The following is a 22,500-nucleotide window of genomic DNA, read 5'->3' on the forward strand; positions in this document are numbered from 1 at the left end:
GAATCAACCTATATACATGTGTCACAAAAGGAAATATTGTCAGCCTAGCTATCTGGAATTTTGTAAATAATTATATGTCATTTGTCAATATTAATATGATTTATATAGAAGCGTGGCAGAAGGAGATACTGCCAGCACAGCTGTCTGGAATATTGTAAATGGTTATGTGTCATTTGTGAATATCATGCTTGTGTTACACATGTATTAGAACTGTATGTCATATAAGATGTTTTGTACAGACGTGTGCTGAAGAGATATTTTGTAGAGTACTCAGCTTAAAGATGTATCCACAGTGCACCCTACTGGAAAAGAGCAGAAATGTATGTAAACTATTGTAACTGTATCAATGTATATGTTTTAACAGTGGGAAATGGCACATAGAAGGTTAAGTTGTAAAACATCAGAAAAAAAAATAATTAAAATTAAATTATTTTATAACCACATAATAAAAGAGATGTTATTTTCAGTTTCAGTGTAACAGGAGACATAATGTCTATAACTAGAAGGTTTTTTTATTGTCTTTAAATGTGGAGGAATGTCAATTATTTTACGACTTCCACCATTTGCCAAAAGATCTAAGGTCTATGTGTTTTTGCAAGTAGATGCTAAAATCAATGGTTGTGAGCCTGGGAACTGATAGTCAGATGACAAGAAGTGATGTCATGCTGCCAGCTACCCCAGCAGTAATACTACATTTTATATAAAGGGTGCATAGTCTTCTGTAAATTCCTTGCTATAATTCATAATTCCTAAAAAACTTCTGCAAATCTTGAATTGTGGTAGGTAATGGCATGCTCAAAATCGAATGCACTCTTTCCCTGTTCAGGTACAGTCACCTCCAGAAATCTGACTGCCTTTTGTTTTGATTGCATTTTACTGGCATTGACTTTTAAATCAGCATTTTGTAAGGCTATTAAGACAGGGTGTAGTATCTGCAAGCAAACCTATCAACTGTACAGATTTTCGCTGAATGTCCAGATTTTTGCCTCATATTTTTGGTCTGTTTTTCATAAAATTGTACTTTTTGTCAAATTAGTTGCAAATCATTAAAGGCTGAACTTAGAAAATAATGACAGACATTTGAGTCTCAGACTTCATACCTTTCTGAAAATTCATGTTAATGCAAAGCCTGTTATTCTATCAACTTTCTACGTCTGTAAGAACAATATTTAAAAATTATCCCTATTTTTGGGCCTTTGTCCCACTTTTATTTATGGCTTTGTCTAGATTTCTTGCTCTAAGAATTTGAAAGGTATGTCTGCAAGTGCTCCTTTTCTGTTTCTGTCTGTATCAGGATATCATCTATGTATTGCAACACTTTAGCACCATAATTCAATGGCCTTAGTACCCGTGCCAATGTCTGATGTAACAATACAGGAGAATTTGCAAAACTCATCAGTAAATGTGTAATCAAGTAATGGGTATCCTTGAAGGTGAAAGCAAAACATTTCTATGAGGATTCAGCTAAAGGTATAGCAAAAAATTAATTTGCTAAATCAATATCTAAATATCTGTAAACAGTTTACTCTGTGAATCTAATCTGGCAGCCATTTCAGGTGCACCAAGCACCACATATGCTGCTGGGGTGGTATACCTGCCTTAAGTCTAATACTAATCTGCAACCATCATCCTTTTTCTTTACCAGCCACATGGATGAATTTTATGGTCCAGACCCTTTAATTGTAATGTACTTTTTTCTCCCAATCTGTAATACATTTATGGATATCCTTCACTGCTTCTCTGGGACTGGGGCACTGTTTCTGATAGAGTTGCACTCTGTAGGTTCCTCTGCCTTTACGTTGGCAGTGGCAACCAGATCCCAGTCGGTTTTGTCTTCAGCCCATAATTCTGGAACCTCTTCCATTAACCGATATCTTAAATCCTGTACCTCATCCGTGCAATCTACTGCACACAACATTTGCACATATCTTCAGTCTGCACCACTGTACTTATTACACCATCTTTATTTCTCTACAATATTTTGTTATTGAAATCCTTAAACACCTAATCCTGACATGATATGCATTCCCAAAATAGTATTGTCACACTGAGGATTTAGCAAGAATTTTATGTTACTTTTTTCTAGGCTGATTAGCTTTATTCAAAAATCTGATTTCCATAGGCTTGCTGCTGACTGCAGCTACTTTTGACCTTCAAATTCTGATACCATTAGAAATGTACTTGGGTCATCTGGTAGAGATCTGTTTGTAACTGAAACAGAAGCCCCTGTATCAGTTAGTATATTGTTACATAATTCCTTTCCCATAAACAATGGACTGTATGGCCTGACATCTTTACCTACTTTTAATGATGTCAGATACACCGGCTGATTTGGTGCCAGGCTTCCACACTCCTCATAAATGTTCTGAAAATCTTTTTTCTATAGCACTAGCAATCACATTGACTTGAGCTATTGCATAATACTGGTCATCACACTGTCTGGAACTTTGTGTATCATAACGGCCATTGATTGCACAAGACTGAACTGTTTCCGCAAAGCTAGTAGTACCTCCTGTAATCTGCTTCCCCACCACTGCAGTATTTGCACTCCCTTCAGAAAACAATGACTTTGTTTCAACAGCAGACTGACTTACATGTTTATCTGAAATCATACTGATATCAAGAGCAGGAGGAAATATTGGTATGATTCCCTTTTCAGATTTGAAACTTTCCAGACTAGGATACAATGAATCACACTGAGAATAATGAGGTGGTCTGCCAGTGACCTCACTCATTGCAGCACAATCTCACCTTTTAGCATGCCTGTTCTTACTGGGGATGACTGAGACTGGTTCATTTATACCAGCTACAACATGTTTGTTTTTCCACATCCAGTATTTATGACATTACTCTTTATATGCTCTAACTTTTTACAAAAATTAGGGCATTCCCCTTTTACATGCCCTAACTTTTTACAAAAAAAAGTTTCAACTGCAGATCTGTTTTCTGATGTGGCTGTATTGCTTGTATTCTGCCTAACAGCTGCAACATCTGTCTCTATAGAAAATATTTTATTACTTGAATCTGATGCTTGCAAAATCTGCTTTTGTCTACTGACTAAATGTACTACCTCTTCCAATGTTTTTGCTGTTGCAATCACATCTAGCTTAATGGCAAAAAGCCTCAATCAAATTTCTGTACATCATTCTGTGCCATTTTGTCTCTCAGAATAAGTGTGCACTACTTCATATGCTAAAGAAAATAACTTTGCACTTTCCATAAGGCTGTCAATTCTAGTTATTCTGAATTGTTCTAATAACCTAGGATCAAAACATGTTTTTGTATCAAAGCTTGTAAGGCAGCATGCATTCTTTCCCTTATGTTATCAAGCAGTAGCTCATGCAAGCTCATGCAATTCAATATAAGTCTTAAGAGTCTTTGGAAGAAAAGCTTTAAAACATGTTGGTAGTTCTTGTCCCCCAGGTTATCCCAGTATTACATGACCAGTCTTCAAATACCATAAGATTCAGAAATAACCCTTTCCTGTCATCCCATTTGGGTAACAGATGTAACAATTTTGATATGTGATATAACTTCTGAGCTGTAGTTGCACACATTGATTCTGCAGCCAAAGTTTCTAATTGTTGTGAACTCTGTCCTTGATCTCTCATGTCTTTTCATTCGATTTTAAGTACTCTTTATTAGTCTTAAGAAACTCCCATAACCCACTTACAAGTTCCACTGCATCCTGCCTAAATGTTGTAATATACCCATCCTTGTCTTGAAGCCTTTTTTTTGTAGCACTCTACCAGTTTGTCTTGCTCACCCACAATATTATCTGTACTGTTCCATTTGGACAGAAACGTGTAGTAATTACTTAATAAATCTGAGTGAACCTTTCTCTGTGAAGCATCTAGTTTTTCCTAACACAATCTGCAATTTGTCAACTGTGCTCACTGCACTTACTGGCATTATTGATGTCTGAATAACATTGACACTGCTGCCTTCATTACTGCATTGTCAAGTGATAATCTGAATTTAGCACTTGCTTGCAGAAAAAAATGCTATTACATTGTGTATAGTGTTTAATAACCAAACTCATAATATTTAATCACACCAGATCAGATGATTCAACTGAAAAAAAAATATTAGACTTTCTGAGCATTTGCTGGCTGGTTTAGTAATGAAATCCATGTTAAAAGAAAGAGGAATGCGTACGTAATGAATAACTGTTGCAATGTCTGCTGTGACTTTCTTCTTTAGTATACTGGTGTCCTGCTGAGAAGCTAGTTCCCTTGAAAATTGTGATATGAATCTTTTGCTTTAGGTAACTGATACTTTAGAATAGACTGGAAAATGATGTCATCATAAATGGTTGAAAAACAAAAAGAAAATGCTACAAATAAATATTTAAGACCTGGAAGTTAACCTGGCTGCTACACTTTAAGGTATATGAAAAATTACTCAATACAACTTTCTCTGATAATGGATCTCCAGAGTTGCTGTGGGGTTGCAGGAATTAGTAGAAGCATATGGTACCCTCCCCCAAGCAGCCTTGTTCAAGTGCTATTGTAAGAAATCAGAGTTCTGTTGCATTGGATTGTGTAATAGTAAATTATTGTAATGAGCAGCATAAAATAAATGTCACAGCAGCAATTTCAGATTGTATATAGCAGCATAATATGTCAGATAACTAAAAGCACAATGTATTCAACAATACCTCAACAAGTCTAGAATCAGATTCTAACTGAGAGAACTATCTTTAACCTATCTTAAACATACATATTATATTACTCCTGTTCTGTAACTTTCCTTTACTACCTGTATCCACCTCATCCATGTTGATTCCTAAGCCTTGTGTAGCAGGTGTCTAACTGTGCCTAACCATCTATTCTTAGGTAGCATTCTATTGTAAGTATGCATACCTTTCCCTTGAGAAAGACATATTCTGTAATATTTCTACAGCTGTTATTTCTGCATTTTTCATGCTTAGACAGAAAATATATCTTTCCCTTCTACTGAACTGCCTTTTTCTGAAACTGTATGGTTAAAATGAAGATGCAGGCCTGACTGCACATATTTGGACCTATGCAAGGTGTATACTAATATGATTCTAGCCTACCTTATGTCTAATATTACATTTAAGTGCAGACCTTCTCATGCAAATTCATTGAAGATTTTCCCAGCAATTCACTTGCAAAGTTTGAGTGACCAGATACAATCCCTAATATTATGTTCCATTTATATATGCAGTTAGTAGATCAACTTTAGATGTCTGCTCACTTTTGCAATATATAACTGTAAAATATATCCAAGTGAGAAAACAGGCCTTATACATAGTATTGGAGGACAATGACTCCATAAATAGCAAAGTGAATATATCCAAATTGTGAATGATTATATTATAAAGAGGGTTTATGCAAGTTAATCATCATTTTACCTGCTGTGTTTAAGTCCACATAGGCAGCAGTAAAACTCAAAAAAATTGAAGAGTTAACAGAAAAATTTGAAATGAACAAGGGAGTAAGGTAGGAGTGGGAATAAGATATTGGAAATTTTAAAATGGATAGAAAATGTCTGCCTAATATTAACAATATTATGTTCCCAACAGTAGCTTACATTGATGATGTTGCCCTGATGGCAATATTTTGTCTCTTTATGGAAAGGCAGATAGCATATTTGGAAAACTGCACATCATACTGCAGTCTGTCCATGCATATAAGTAACATGAACTTAATAATATATGGTCAGAGAAATGTAAAGAATATTTTAGGTAAAATTAGTAAAGAAACAAAAGATGATGTCAAATTTATTATAGGCTTAGGAAGATTTTATGCTTCAAAATGATCTTGGGAACAGCATGTTAAGGCATAATGAATACTTGACAGCAAGCACTCAGTCAATAAACCGATAAATAAATTAATCAATAACTCAGTATGATGTTTTGCAGTCAATGGAACTCTGATCTCATTTGTCACCTTTCAACATTGCAATGTTTTCTCAGCAGCTAAGTGCTTTATCTCTTATTTTATTGCATTTATTTATTTATCTTTTGTTGATCGTATTATTTTCTCTAGGTTAGCAACCCCTTTTTAGGAGAGGTATTAGAGGAAATTTGTCCAGGGCATCAGGGAACTCCCTTTACTCTTCTTTGTTGCAAGTGGGACACATGTTGGAGGAGCACTTCCTGTTTACATTCCAGTTGTAGAGGCAGCTTGGAGAAACAGAGAGACAGATGGAGAGAGAAGGAGATGATAGAGAGGTGAGAAGAAATGGAGGATAAAGCAAATATTGAGACTGGAGAATGTGTGTTTGTCTTCTGAGATGTTTCAAAGAAATCTGATGTAAATGAGTCAGCAAATGATAGATGTTTAATTACAACCCTCTGGTCAAGATGGTTGTGGATGATTTGCTTAAAAAATGGCAATGTGGAGTAAGACAGAAAAGGAAGGAGCTGTTTTGTGGGGTACATTATGGATAAAATACAAAAGGATGATGCAGAGACAATCCTGATGAAAAATGGCGAGATTGAAAATAAAAGAAGGTACAAAGGTAGAAGCAGAAAAGAAGACAGAAGAAAATGAAAAACTGAAGTACTTTGTAAGGATTCAAGGTAAAGAAGACAAAGAAATGGACAGATATGAAGTGTGCGATAATTTAATAGCTTAATTTGGTGTAAAAGCACATGAGATAAGAGCATTGATTCTTACTGACAAAGAACCATTGTGTGATATTATATTTGAGATGTTTTTTTTCAATGAAACATTTTCTTGGAGAATAAGAAAAAAAAGACTGTCTCATATGGAATATTTATGTAATAAAAGCATTTAACAGGGAAACCAAAAAATGAATGTACAATTTTGAGCAGAAGTAGAAAAAGAGACTTTGAAATGACATTTGAAACTTTATATAAAGAAGTACTGGACATGCAAATGTTTATGACAATAGGGGTTAATCAACTGATAAATGGGACTATAATACTTTGCAAAAATTGAAAGAGAAAAAAGTATACATATACCAAGAATGACAAATGTTGAGGGAAACAGGGGTGTCATAAAATTCTGGGGACAACCTAAAACATTTATTTTGTGAATAAGATGGACATTTGATAAGTAACTTTAACAAAAAAGTTATATTTGTGGGGAAGTAGGACATAATGCAAAAAATGTGAATTCAAATGCAACAAAAAATGGTAATTTATGAATGGATTGCAAAAATGAAAATAAGAATAAGGAAAAAGAAAAAGAAAGAGAATAAAATGAACAAAGGGAAGACATTTTAGAAGAGTAGACAGAGAAGAAAAAATAGATGAGAAAAAAATAAGGAGGACATATAAAAAAGTCCTGAAATAAGTGATAAAGAAGTGACAAATTGGGAGGTAGTAAAAGAAAAAAAAATTCTATTGGTAAATGGTAAAAGATACAAAAAGAAAATGTAAAGGGATAAGCACAAAAGAAAAAAAGAAAATGGATGATAAAGTATATCCACATCTAATGATTAAGATTTGGTATTATGGTTAAGAGTTTAACTCAAAATGCAGGGTATAGTGTTTGATTCTGACATCTGGGGGAAATTGGTTAGGCTTAGAATGGTCTATTATGGAAACTAGCTTAGTAATTAACTATGACTTGTGAAACCACAAATCTAAGGGAAATGAACATTTTAGAGTGCTTTCTATAAATGTGAATAGTATTAAGAAGATATTAAGAAGAATACAGGTTTTTGCAGTGGTGTAATACATGTCATATAGAGGTAATCATATTACAAGACACAGTATGTTTAACAAATGAAGAAGAATTATAAACAGAAAAACTATGGGGTAGGAAAGATAATCTGGAATTTGGGAAATGAGAGATGTCCTGGAATAGCCATATTCTGTAGAAATATAGTAATGATATTAGATATAACTTTAGCAAAAACAGAAGATTAACCATTGTAGATTTAAAATGGAAAGAACAAGTATATAGAATTTTAACACTATATGCTTATAATAATTGTAAAGAAAGGGAAAGCTTATTTCATTAGATTTTACACTATGCAGTGATAAATATGAATATTATAATAATGAGAGACTTTTATTGTGATTTAAGAGGCAAGTAAAAGGAAAATAAATTCTATAAGAAAAATGTTAGAAGTTATGCAATGTGGTAGGCTAAAGGTTTGGGACAAAAATTCATGAACTTACAAAAGGGGTATGTACAGAACTGATTATTTTATAGTATGAAAAGGCTTAGTTATAAGAGAAGGGGAGGTAGTTGAAATATGACTTTCTGATCACTTTGCAATATGGCTAGAGGTAAAGGAAAACAGGGAACATAAAAATAGAAAAAGGAATAAAAAGGATAAATGAGAAAGCATGGAATGAAGAAGGAAAGAGACTAGAAATACAGTAATTGAAAAATCATATTACTATGTGAACATTTTATAAAAAAAAATGGTCTGAATGTTGGATGTTATTTAAGGAAAAAAAATATATATATATAGTGGCAATATGATATGAGAAAAGTAAAGAAAGAAAAATATAAAATAATGCATTGGAAGATTTAGAACATAATGATATAAAGTACTTTGATGAAGAAAAAAGAATTATATGAAAGAAATCAAGAACAAATACAAGAATTGTTGCATTAGGAAATATATTTTTAAAAGAAAAAGAGAAGAAGTAGTGAGTTATTTAAGCAATTTAGTAAAGAAAGGTGTTAGTGTAATGACAGAAATAAAACAAATGTAAAAAGGAGAAATAGAAAAAAGTCAGGAAAAGATTAAGAATAGTGTAGTACAATATGTACAAGAAATGTTTAAAAGAAGAAGGTAGTGGAAAAAAACATGGAAAGTAAAACAAGTTGACAGGAAAAAGAGAATAAAGAGTTGAAATGAGATTTCTTTAAATGAGATGGATAAAGTATTAAAACAAGTAAATATAGATTTGGCTGCAGGAGCAAATGGAATAGTATATGAAAAGCACACAAAATTAAGGATTTGGCAAAATAGAATAAAAATATTAAATGAAGGCTTGATATACAAATAATTACTTAGTGGAATACTTAAATTCATATGGAAGGAGGAAGAGAAAACAATTAAAAAACTGGAGACGGATAGTACTGAATAATAATGATTATGAGATCTTTATGAACATAATACAAAAGTGAATTGAAACTAAATGGGGAATGTTATGGAAGATAATCTATATAGTATAAAGAGAAAGGTTTGTCAAGAATTATTACTGAAAGATGAAATTGTAGATGATATTATGCATAGAAAAGGAGAGGTAAAAATCATGATAGGAGACCTTAATAAGCATGTGATACAATTGGACATGAAATCTTATGTGTAATAATGAAAGGATGTAATTTATGCACAAAAGTTAGGAAATTATGTATGTCAGCCTATAGTAATAAAGTAAAAATACTGGTAAATGTCTGGTTAAACCAAGAGTTACATATGAAGAGTGGTGTAAGATAGGGATGTCCAATGAGTTGTATACTCTTTGCATTAGTTATGAATGTGATAGTATGTGAAATAAATCACAAAGTGGAGGGTTAAGAATTCCAGTTCTATTAACATGTGCAGATGACTGCAGATGACTTTATAATAATTGAAAATAATAATAATAATTGGATGAAAAGCATAATAGTTTGCAAAAATGAGTGTCTAGAAGTGATAGGGATTGCTTTAAATAAAAAGAAAAATAAAGTTTTAGGTGATGCAGTAAAGATTTTGGTATATATTTCAGAATGAATGAAATGTCTATGCTACGTATAAAATTTGGGAATAAAGATGCAAGAAGAGTTCAAAGAAAAAAAAATAGAAAAAATAAAACAAACCTGTCTTTTCTACAGTACAAATAATCACTTCACTACTGATGGAGAAAACAGTATACTTGGCAAGGTATTTATTTTCCCCACAGTATTTGAAAAAGGATTATTATAGATATTGTTGGTGTTGTTGTTTATTTACATGGGGTTATTGATTAAAACTAGTAAAAAGGGTTTGTATGTAAAGAGGAAGGAGGTTTAGGGTTAATTAACCCAGTAGCCTATGGTGCTTCATTACATCTGTACAAAGTATTAAAGTAGATAACTGAAAAACATGAGAGATTAGTAATAAAACTGTATAAATATAAGTATGATGCATTTTGGTGATGGTGAAAAAGTGTATAAATGAAGAAATAAAAGGCTAACAAGAAAATATTTTTTCTAGAAAATAATAATCGATGATATAGAAAAAGACAGAAAAGTATGGTATAAGAATGTAATGAAGCATTACTATATAAAATCATTACAAAATCTAACATGAAAAAATGAAAGCTATAAAATAAAAAAAGCAAATGGTATAATCAGAAAGTAGAAAGTCAATTTTTTTGTAGAGACTGGTAATAGATAAATTTCCAGTAAAAGGAAATATTCCACATAAAAGGAAAAGTGATAAAATATGTTTATACTGTCAAGAAGAAATTACAAAACATGTGTTTTTGAAATGTAAATGAAAAAACATTATGGGAAAAGTTATGTACGGAAGATTTTTTTCAAATATATAAAATAAGTGGATAAAATAAACATGGATTTGAGTAACTATGGATATTATAATATGATAAAAGAATAATAAGTTATGTTATATGGATTATATGAAATGAAAGAATAAAATAAATTATGTTTAATGGTAAATGGATTTTTACAACAATATTAAATAAAAATCACATGGTCGTTATGGAAAAAGGAGTGGGGACTAATAGGAATGCAAATTTATTATGATTATAAAATAAGTTATGAATATATGCAACTAAAACTAGATTTGTATATCTATATATTTGTACATTTGTTAATATCTGTAAATTTGCAAATATTTGTAAATAAGAGTTATTTTTGTATATGAATAAAGGACCCCTACTCTTTTCAATAGCTGCCGTAGGATCTTTTACATCCATATGAGCTACCATCAACTCAAGCAGATGGGGCCTCTGTTTAATGTCTCATCTGAAGGATGGTACACTCAGGAGTGCAGCAACCCCTTTATGTTGCACTATAGTGTCAGTAATTGCTCTACCTGGTATGAGAATAGAACCCACAGCCTTAATATTTGTTATTCTTATCTTGTGCAGATAGACAAATACCAGGTCTTTGTCCTTTCTTTGTATAGATTTTCAACCTGTTAATAGTTTAAGGGATTTCATTTTTTCCTAAGTTTTGTGACACTTGTTTCATCAGCCATTTCATTCTTGACTGTAGCACCATTTTTTTTGTCTTTTTAGTGTGTATAGTATTTGACTGCAGCAGAGTTTGTCAAGTAGCTCAGGTTTATTCTATACAACTCATTTTGATGGAAATACCCTTCTTTTCTTCATGCTTGTTCTACTTATATTATAGAATTTATAGTATTATAGTATTTATATACTTAGAGTTATAGACTTAATAGACTTGATATTGATCTCTTTAGTTTGGTTCTCTAACAATAATGGTATCTTATTGATTGCTGAAAACAGAGAAGGCTACCTGTTTTAAAAAAGTGTAAAAAATGCAAGTACTAAATTCCCCCTGAGATGCTCATGATTTTTGTGTGAGCTGTTTATGGGTTATACATCTGAGTGCACTGTGTGACATTTGTTTTGTCTTTGGTCCCACACCACTCTCTGACAGGATGAACAAGCTCAAAGTAAAAGAGTTTCTTCTAGATCTGGAGCCTGCAAAGTAAAATAATTCATAAAAATCCAAGGATTCAGATTTGAGGAAGCACCCTTCTGATACTTCCTCTCAAGCTCAGACTCACAAGGTTCTCCAGACTGAGGAGTATGATGCTCAGACCCCTACCTGCAACACTCTTCTATATCCAGAAGTAGGGGCTACTATAACTATTCCTGATTCTGCCTAAAGGTCAGAAAGACAAGCTTCAAGTCTCTCCTCCACACTTTCTACACAATATTCCAGATCCTACAAGAGTGCTTTAGAAGTTGACTTGGATCACCTGGTGCAGAAGTTTCTAAAGACCTAGATCAAGATTGGGGTCATTGTGACTCCATCATCTCCGTCTCTTGGATCCATCCATTTCACCCTTATTTAGACTCCTTCACTAGTATTATCTTTGGCTCCAGTTCTCTTGAATCCATACAGACACCTGGATCCTGTGGCCTAGGAACTATTTATCTATGTGTCATTGGCTCCAACTCACCTGACTCTGGACTTTTCAGACTCAATGTTAGAGTTTTGAAGCCAAGAAATAGGGTAGATATCTCAATTTCCTCAGTGAGAGATGTATCCAAGGATGTCACCTGGGTCTTTTTCCCACTTTCTCTTGAAGAGTTGGGTCCAACCACAGGTGTGGAGTCTAGATTGGAGTGACTTTTCATGTGTTGGGAAAGATGATTTCTTTCCACACAGGGCAGATCCACAGGTTTCTCTTACTATAGTTTGCCCCATGATCCTTGGCCTTTGAGGTGAGTTCAGCAAAGGTGTCATCTGGCTAGATTTACTCCTTAGACCACAAACATCCTGACTCAGTGCAGAGACAGTCATCTCCTGAGACACCTAAGAAGAAGACTTGCAAGAGGAAGCATCAATACTTCCCAACTAAGTCAGTCACCTTAGATATAGAGAGGTTTCCCCACAATCCCTTCATAAGGATGCTTTTATTTAGAGAGATCTTGGAGCTCATGCATCAAATAGTGACTTGGACAAACCAACCTTTGTGTCAGGGGTCTATATTAGATCAGCTAACGCTGATTGGTCGACCTTATGTAAGCAAAAGCTTACAATCTCGAACTGTCAGATCCTAGGGAAAAAATCGCTGATCCAAAACTCATACACACAACACAAGCACACCAAACAAACAGAAATCCACACACATACACCTAAAATCTGACACCTAACCCTACACTAAACTATGCACACACCACTAACTATCCACTTACCTTAACCCAAACCCTAACCCTAAGGTCAGTCACTATCGCACACTCACCTCACCTGCTCCCTAACCCTAACTCACCTAAATCCGCCCTAAACCTCATGTCCACACAATCGCACACATACCTAACCCGAGCCCTAACCCTAACTCACCTAATCCACCCTAGCACTCACATCCACACAATCGCACACTTACCTGAATCCGACCCGTAACTTTCCACCACAGCACTGAAAATACCAAAGCAACAGAAACGGACAACCAAATTCTTTCCCTAAGAAAAAAATCGAGTTTCTGTTGCTTTGATATTTTTAACTTTCACTAAAATAAGGTCGATCAATCAGCGTTCGCTTGTTTAAGCATTCGCTGATCTAATATAGACCCTGTGTCGAGATGAAGCTGTATGTTTTGAAGCATACTGAGGTCTCATTTTACATCCTGAGTGGTTCCTTCAAGTGACAAGCTATTAGAGTTGGCAACACAGAAATCATAGCAGGAGTCTGAGATCTGTGAGTCAGGTCCAGGAAAGCTTGACAAAATCTTACACCCTCCTAAAGACAAAAAAGCATTGGCAATGACTCCCCAGTAAACACCATCATAATTGTGTCAGTTGTCTGAAGACTCTTCATCTATCTATCAGCACAGAAGCAGTAGTGTAGCAAGGGTGGGGTGAGAGGAGCAACAGCCCTAGGTGCAAATTGTTGGTGGGCACATTCAGCTGAGCCAATCACTTTTTAATGTAATTGCCAGCGTTTCAAACCTGAGTGCTGTAGTGCTCTGTGTGTGGTCTAAACTGTAGCAGCTGCTTGCTACATTATAGCAAACAGTTTGCTACAGTTTAAAAGTAAAACAAAAATAATACATATATATATATATATATATATATATATATATATTTTTTTTTTTTTTAATTAAAACTTGAGCACTGTGGAGCTCCATGCAAGCAGGATATAAACTGTAGCAACTGTTTGCTACATTTGTAGCAAGTATTTTGCTGCAGTTTAAAAATATTTTTTTTTGTTGTTGTTTTTATTTTTAACTGAATCATGAGAGTTGAAGTGCTATGTGCAGGCAGGTATAAACTGTAGCAACTGTTGACTATAATTGTAGCTAACAGTTTGTTACAATTTAAAAGAAAAAATGTTTTTAAAAAAAATTATATTAAAACGAAGGTTGGGGGCAGGGCACAGAAATGGGATCTGATTGGCTGGGGTTGGAGGGGAGGCATGTCATGCATCTGGCCACCTAATTGGTGTGCCAGTAGAAGAAACATCTGTTTTTTTGTTTTGTTTTTTTTTTTTTCTGTGGTGTGGAAGGTGTGTATATCTATCTTCAATCTAGCTGTAATAAGCAGATCATTTATGGCTGTGGAAGTGGGTGCACACTTCAGGCTTTTTTGCCACCCCATCCATTAACTACACTGCACTTATGATAGGATTGCAGAGGGATCTCAATCAATAAACATTATCCACACTGAAGAATCCCATTATGCCAGAGTCATAAAAGTCACTCTAAGCCATTCTTTCAATGATATCTAACATAACCAATCTCTCCATGTACCTGCTACATCACACAGTCGACAAGGCAGCAAGAATAAATAGAGTGGGCATCTCCATGAGATGCTGTGTGTGGTTGTGTTTGTTATTTTGCAGACAACTTTAAAGCATCCTTCACAAACACCCCTTCAAAGTAACCAGCTTGCTTGGTTGCACAGTGAAAGAAGGGATGCAGAAGAGTTAGCAGGATGGCAAGACCCCCTCTATAGTAGGAATTAATTTTGACACCCCTCAGTTTACATTTAACAGAAAGCAAAAGGGGTCATATCTACTCTGGTTTTGTAAGTCTAGGCATCACTATGACTCCTCTTTTGACATAGGCTGCTGAGCCAGAGGTGACCAATTCAATGGATGCAAGCCAAGAAGTTGTGGTGATCTTCAATACTAGGGTTTCCGTGGGACCTTCTCTGACAGATGCTCACAGAATCCATGAAGGCTTGTTTGGCTGCTCCACTCTGGAGGTAGTTGAGGGGCACATATCCATCTACCCTCGGTCATGAATCACAATCACATTACATAAATTGGTAAGAGGGATAATATGCAGAGATTATCACATTCCATTTTTGGAAATTTCTCCATCATCTTATTCTCCAATGCCAGATGTGCCACCCAGTCAGGCAAATGCTGCTATGTAAGAGGTTCATTCTCCTTTGCAAAATATAGCTATCCAGGAGGTCCTACCAGACCTGATCAGGTTAAAGTTTTTTTTTGGTTCTAAGAAAACAAAGGACCTCTGGCCCATTTTGGATTTAAACTTTCTAACCAATTATGTTGAAAAGGCCCACTTTTGAGTAGTCTTGTTGCAATCATTCCTGCTCTATTTGGGGATTAGAGTGTGGGTGGAGGCACTAGCTACCAGGGATTAATATAAACTTGAGTGCCAAAACATTGCCCACATCAGTACCAGGATCAGAGTAGGCTAAACACTTACTACCAGGGAACTACAATCCTGCCATAATGGCATTTTTAGTTATTATGGGGAGTAGGAGTTTTGGGAGTGGGGGAAACACTAAAAGCCAGGGAATACTATAAACTCTTGTGCATCAGCCACTAGGTAGGGGAGGGCAGACTAGCCAGGGACAGGTATGGGACTATGGTACATGTTTATGAGCGCATGTGTGTGTGTGTGTGTGTGTGTGTGTGTGTGTGTGTGTGTGTGCGCGCGCGCGCATGTTTGAATATGTACTTGTATGAGTGGTACAGTGAATGAAGGGACAATGCCAATGCCTATGTGAGCAGCAGTTAACTACCACAACATGCAGATCTGCCTATTGCAGTAATGGCTGCAATTCATAATCATGCAAATAAGTCAATATCAATGTCTTTCCTCATCATGGGTAAAATCTCTCTGAATTGCAAAGTACTAGATTGTGGTAGCAGGGCATTTTATCACAAGATGTAGCCATTTCAAGAATGCCCAGAATGATTTTATATTTCAGAAAAATAATTTTTTGCTATAATCGTATGGAAGAAGTAAATGTTAAAGCAACTGAGAATATAAGAGGAATATAGTATATCAAACAGAAGGTGGTTAATTGCACAAGTCAAATAGAATACATATTTAAGGGAATTCACTTTTCAATGTCCACCTTAAAAGAATTCCCAAAATAATTAGAGTACATACATGAGATAATCTGTAGAGGCAATAATACTAAATCTGTATTATCTAAGTTATATATTATGATACAAAAACAAATTTCATATTCAGTAGACGATTATCGCTCACAATTACTTAAATTAAAAAAATTTAATTTACTTTAAAATAAAAAAATGTTAAGATCTATTAAGTGCAATATACAGTTAATATTTTGTTATGAAAATTATTAACTAGAAGATTTTATAACCCACATAAAAGAGCTACAATCACAACAGTAAAATAAGTAAACAAATAAATACATATTTGTATATGCTGGAAACATAATGAAAATGTAGAAACAAAACTATAGAACATATTGGGAGTACATAGAAGCATTTGGTCAAGCATTATGCACATACAATGTTAAGCTTACAAACAAATTATTTTATATAATATTTAAATACCAGTAAGTGTAAATAATAACAACTGCTCCCTTTTTTGGACAATGTTAGCTGCACCAAGTAAAATAATGAGTTTGGAATAATGGTTAAGGTCTTTACCTCATAGATATAAGGTACAAGGTACAAGGTTTAATTCTAGCCTCTAATTATTAACCAAACTTAAAATACCCTTTTACGGCAATCAATCTAGTTTTCACATCTGAAAAGATAGCAAGAAACCAGCTGAAAAGAAAACCTAATTAAGTAAAATTTGTATTGCTCATTCAGAAAGCCCATGATAATGAAATTAGAATAATATATTGAAAAATAAAAATCAGTTCCAACGCAAAATAACCACCTTTTTGAAAATATGTAACACTGGTGCCACATCAAATAAAGGAAACATGAATTTCATGTCTTATATAGAACAAATATTGAATGCCATCTTAACAAGAATTATGCACACACACACACACACACACACACACACACACACACACACACACACACACACACACACACACACACACACACACACACACACACACACACACACACACACACACACATGTATAGGTTATAGATAACCCAATGAAAAAGAAACATAACTCAAATTTGCCTTTCCATGATGAAACATTGAAAGAGTTACTGAAAACTGGACAAAATCTACTTCTACTGACTATTTTTTGCAAGATCACACAATACTGTGGAAATTGTAAAACAATATACACTGACATTGTCCAGTCTCCCAGCTGTTAACAAGCTGTTAAGGCAATCCTGTTCAATATGTATGTTGTTCAATCACTTAGCTTTGAATAATATATCTTCAAACAATCTGCACTTTGACAACATTGGACAATGGATTTAAGAGTGTGTGTGTGTGTGTGTGTGTGTGTGTGTGTGTGTGTGTGTGTGTGTGTGTGTGTGTGTGTGTGTGTGTGTGTGTGTGTGTGTGTGTGTGTGTGTGTGTGTGTGTGTATATGTATATGTATATATATATATATATATATATATATATATATATATATATATATATATATATATATATATATATATATATATATATATATATATATATATATAGATCTAGCTCACTAGGTCAAGACACCACAATGGTGACTGTAAGAAAGTCAAACACAAAAAGTCAGCATTGGAAATGTCAACACTAATCTATGCATGTGCAAGTAAAATCCTCTCCCTGTGCAACCAGCAAAAAACAAGATTGTCTTTTGCAGGAAAGCATGTCCCCCTGCCCCCCCCCCCAAGTGGAGAGCTGCACCCCTCACACACCCTACTAATTATATATGCTAACTCTGAGATAGCACAATCTCCAGAGAAAAGGAATATTTTCTCACCTGGGGATTATCGATCTCACACGACTGTTGACCTTTTGCATATGTATTGAGCCTTGTTGAACTCCTGTTGGAGTGTGAAGGATGGAAGAGGTACTATTGCTCCACTTGACAGCTTGTTGTCTATTAGAAAGTTAACTGGAAAACCAATTAATAGAGGAGGGGAAGAGATTGAGGAGAGAGAGCTTGGGCAAGAGAAGGTTGTAGGAAATTATATCAAAGGCCTTTGATAAGTCTAGGAGAAGGGTAGATACAATATTGCCAGAGTCTCGGGCATGGTTGATGATGTCAAGGAAGGAGAGAAGGGCAGTGGTAGTACTATATCCAGGTCTAAATCTATGTTGAGTTGGAGAAAATTGTTGATTGTCTAGGAGGAAGAGAAGGAGTTCCAAGTGTTTTCATTTTTCAAGGACTTTTGAGATAGGGGACAGGATGGCTATAGGACAGAAGTTGGAGATTTCGGTATTGTTGCCTCCTTTGTGGAGGGGAATGATGAACGCTTTCTTGCAGAGAAGGGGTACATAGGATTTTTGGATTGAATGGTTGATAAATATGGTGATGGGAAGGGCTATACCATTGGAAGCTAGCTTGAGAAAGTTAAATGGAAGGTTGTCTGTGGCATGAGATCATGGTTTTAGTTTTAGTAGAAGTTTTTTTATGGTGTGTAGCATGATGGGTTGTAAGGTAAAGGGGGAGAGGAGTAGTGTTAATGTCAGTGGGACTAGAGTTCAGGGTGTGAGATAAGGGTGGAGTAGAAGTGTTATTGGAGAATGATGTGGTGAGCTTGGCTATTGTAAAGAAAGAATTGAATTGGGTAGCTAAGATATAATCTGGAGAGTTAGGATCAGGGCAAGGATTGTCTTTTTTGCCAGGAGAGAGGAGAGCGGATATACTGTTCCAAAATTTTTGGGGGTTGGATCTATGATTATTTTGATGGTTGGAGTAGTAGGACTTTCAGTCTAAAGCAATTTGTTTTTTCACTTTATTAGAAATTTTATTATATTCTTTAAGGGTGTTAGGCGTTTTAGATTTATGGCAATGCTTCTGAGATTTATCTCGTTGGTGCATGAGTGTAATAGTTGCTTTAGTTAGCCAAGGGGTGGATTTGGTTTTGATTCTTTTAGTTCTGAGGGAAGTGAAGCTATCTAGTAGGTTATTGAAAGTAGTATTGAAGTATGTAACAGCATCATACATAATCAGTTATAATAACACTATTGATAAAATTTTAACACAATCATCTGTACAAGTCAGTGTGATAGTCAGATGACACAACATTATTTACAAAACCCCAGCTAACTATGCTGGCATATGTTACACATGCACTGCCCTATTCTCCCTGGCACACATGGCAACAGCTAACATTGTCACAGGATATGCAAGAGTAAAACTTTGACTTCAAAAAATGAAGCTGTGCTTAGCACAGACAAGGTATTACTGACACAAATGCAGGGTGTAATATGCACTAGAAAAACTCTGTAAAATTGCACTGATCTTACTGTATTATAGTGCAGATATATTGCTCTAAAGGGTATTATCAAGCTTAATAGATGTTTGAAAAAATTTAGTTCATTCCAGAAAAAGGTAGAGTTGCTGCCACAAATCTTGATAGTGTAACTGTTTCATTATAAAAATTCTAATTTGATTTAAAGTACAGAGCTAAACTTGCACATTGTTTTTTTTTTTTTTTTTTAATGCTGCCCTGCATGGAAAACAGTATTTACTTGGAAGCTTCAGCTTTACAGGGATGTTCACTTTTTATGCATGATTTGCTCACTGCGTGGTCTAATTAAGAGATAATTCTTACTTATATGTTTTGATGTGATTGGTATGATAGAATATTTTACTCATCTCATGACAAGTTGCACCCATCCTCCTGTGGGTAATTATGAGGGAATAACCAATCACAACATGAGTAAATACCAGATCACGTATATTGTAGTGATACTTACGGCAGATATACAATTTATTTAAAAGAAAATATATTTAATAAATAGATTAGTATGCGGAAACTGTTTCCTTTTGGCAGTGAGTGGTTCTTGAGTATACTGCATAACTTTGCAGATGTTAACTTTGTAATGTACTTCACATGTCAAAATGAATCAAGTACACTTTACATTTATTTATTTATTTAATTTCTAAGAAATCTGTGTCTGACTGCAAGTTAAGAATATTTTTGTTTATTGTATTTTTATTTTTAAACATTTATTGATTTATTTTGATGTGGGAATGTAGGAATGTATGACAGCATATCTAAAAAGTATGGTACTTCTGTTTTAATCACCATTTGGGGATTTAATACACTTGATATGAAAATCACTCAAAAACGTATTCCAGATTTACAAATCCTCTTTTCTCCATCCTGGAGCTCAGGTGCATGATGCATTTGCAGCTTCCCTTTCAGCATGGCTGCTAGTAATTTAATGAATGTTCTCTCATTTTATATTGCACTGGATCCAGAGTTCAACAATGACAGCAGTGACATTAGATCCCCCTTTCATTTCTCTTTCGCCAACATGCAAATAGTCTTGTTAGTCAGAGCTCCTAGCTTGCCTTCTGACAGCTGAAGCATCTAGGATCAGACATCTACCTTCAACTCCAAGAAAACAAAATCTCCAGTTGGCTTCTTCAACTTGTGAACTACTAGCAGCATCTGAAATTCGTCACAGATATGGCTCTGTAACTATACCTTCCTGCTTTACATTTTTCCGCCCTCACTACTAAAAACTCACCTGGGTATTGCACTGTGCATCTCCACTCATTATCAATATCTCAAATCCAGAACTTTTCATCTTGAATTTATAACTCAGCATCCCCTTTAGCAACCTTGGAATCTTTCCATCCGTACCTACGTAACTGAATTCTAAATCAGACTGATCTATCATAGCCTTTTAATGTAGCAAACAGCTCCTGCAGTGATAACGAAAGTACAGTACCATCCTGTATTTGAAATGTCTGCAGTGAATTTCAAGTATCAGCACAAATAAGAGTGGTGCTAGCTGCAACATCTTATTTACCAGTGATTTTGTTCATAGGTTTATAGGTTGGTACTAGGCTATCGACCCTAGAGCCTATACAAGCCTAGCCATAACAATTCCCTGGCTATTTCTTCCCACAATATTTACACTGAACGCTATGGCTGCACATTATTGTTTATGGCCGAGTTTGGATTCAGCCTCAAAAAAGGCATATGAGGCAGCAGTGCAATTAATGAGTATGGACACAAACATATGCAGAGACACACACACACACACCTATATGTTTATATAAATGTGTGCCCACTGAACTCTTTATTTATTATGTCGAATTGTTTCTACCATATACCAGCATCCAGATTCATAGTTGTGTATGGGATTATTGTATTTTAAGTACGTTATATATTGATATGTATATATTTGAGAGATATTGTAGTTGGTTTCTATATGTATTATCTGAATTAATGATTATGTTTTTATATTCACAAGTTCTTATTGTTTTTCTCAGTCTACCCTGATTAAAACATCTTCTTCTGGGAATAGATATATTTTTATTTCTTTGACTGCCAATATTGCTATATGTCGAATCAGTCCAGGCTTACTTTTTCTGCACATTAGACACAGAAAGTGAAATGAAGATTGTGCTGTAGGTCATCTATTGAATGTTTCCTGTCCAAAAAGGAAATGAAGGGACTGTTGTTTTATTATAAAATTCTGAGCAGACATAATAACTGTTTGACCTGACAGACACCATAAAATTCCAAAGCTAAAAGATGTTGCTATTTCTAATTACACAAAGCAGCCCACTGGATATCAGGGTAGCATCTGGTGACTGTGTCATGAAGATGGAAGGATTTGTAATGCGAGCCCTTGTCTATGTTGTTAAGTAACACTAATGCAGCCAGACTCAAGTTCCATCTTCTGTACATTATTTGGTTAAGATTTCATACAGAAATAAGTCTAAGAGGGAACAGATTATCTTGAACATGGAAATGAAGAAACAAGTATTAACTTAGAGTATAACAGATATGTATGTTTCAAATTAATTGGTATTATGCTACATAAGGCAAAGCTACTTACAAAAATCTAAACAAAAAGATCCTGTATGTCTTTTCTTCCTTATATTTCTCTGTGAGTTAATTTAGATCTGATGAAAAACTATCAGCTTGAAAACAACTTATTTTGTCATAAAAAATCAATACAAGATGTCAACATTTGAAATTCAACACTACAAAACTATCAGGAGTTCCCTTACTTCATAAATATTTTAGAAACCGAATAATGCATTGCTTTGAAATATAAAATTTGATCTTATAGAATGGGGGTCAACAGGTCCTATGACCCATGTAGGAACACTATGATTTCATGCAGCATTTCAAATTATTTAATGTCTATTGTAGAATGTTACTAGGGAAAATCAAACAATCGCAAAAAGACTACTTGCTTTTCAAGAACCCATCGTATGGTGGAAAAAATACATAGCAATTAAGTTTAGATTCACTAATAAAAGGGAACGACAAGAAAAAATTTGTGAAATATTCCACTGTCTGAACAACTTGTTTATAATAGTTGAACTGCACCATCACTATAACAAAGATAAAAATGGTGAACTTCATATACATTTCAGTATATAAAGAATTGTGGTGAGTTTGTACAAGTTTCTGCAGTATTTTTTTTAATTCGCTTTTGCATATCTAATTTTGTTGTCTATGTAAATAAGATAAATTTGTTATGTGAAATGTAGAAATATTATTTATTCCTTTACTATGTATC

Source organism: Protopterus annectens, chromosome 5.part0 (genome assembly GCF_019279795.1).
Source record: "Protopterus annectens isolate FY-2018-M chromosome 5.part0, PAN1.0, whole genome shotgun sequence".
Lineage (NCBI taxonomy): Eukaryota > Metazoa > Chordata > Ceratodontiformes > Protopteridae > Protopterus > Protopterus annectens.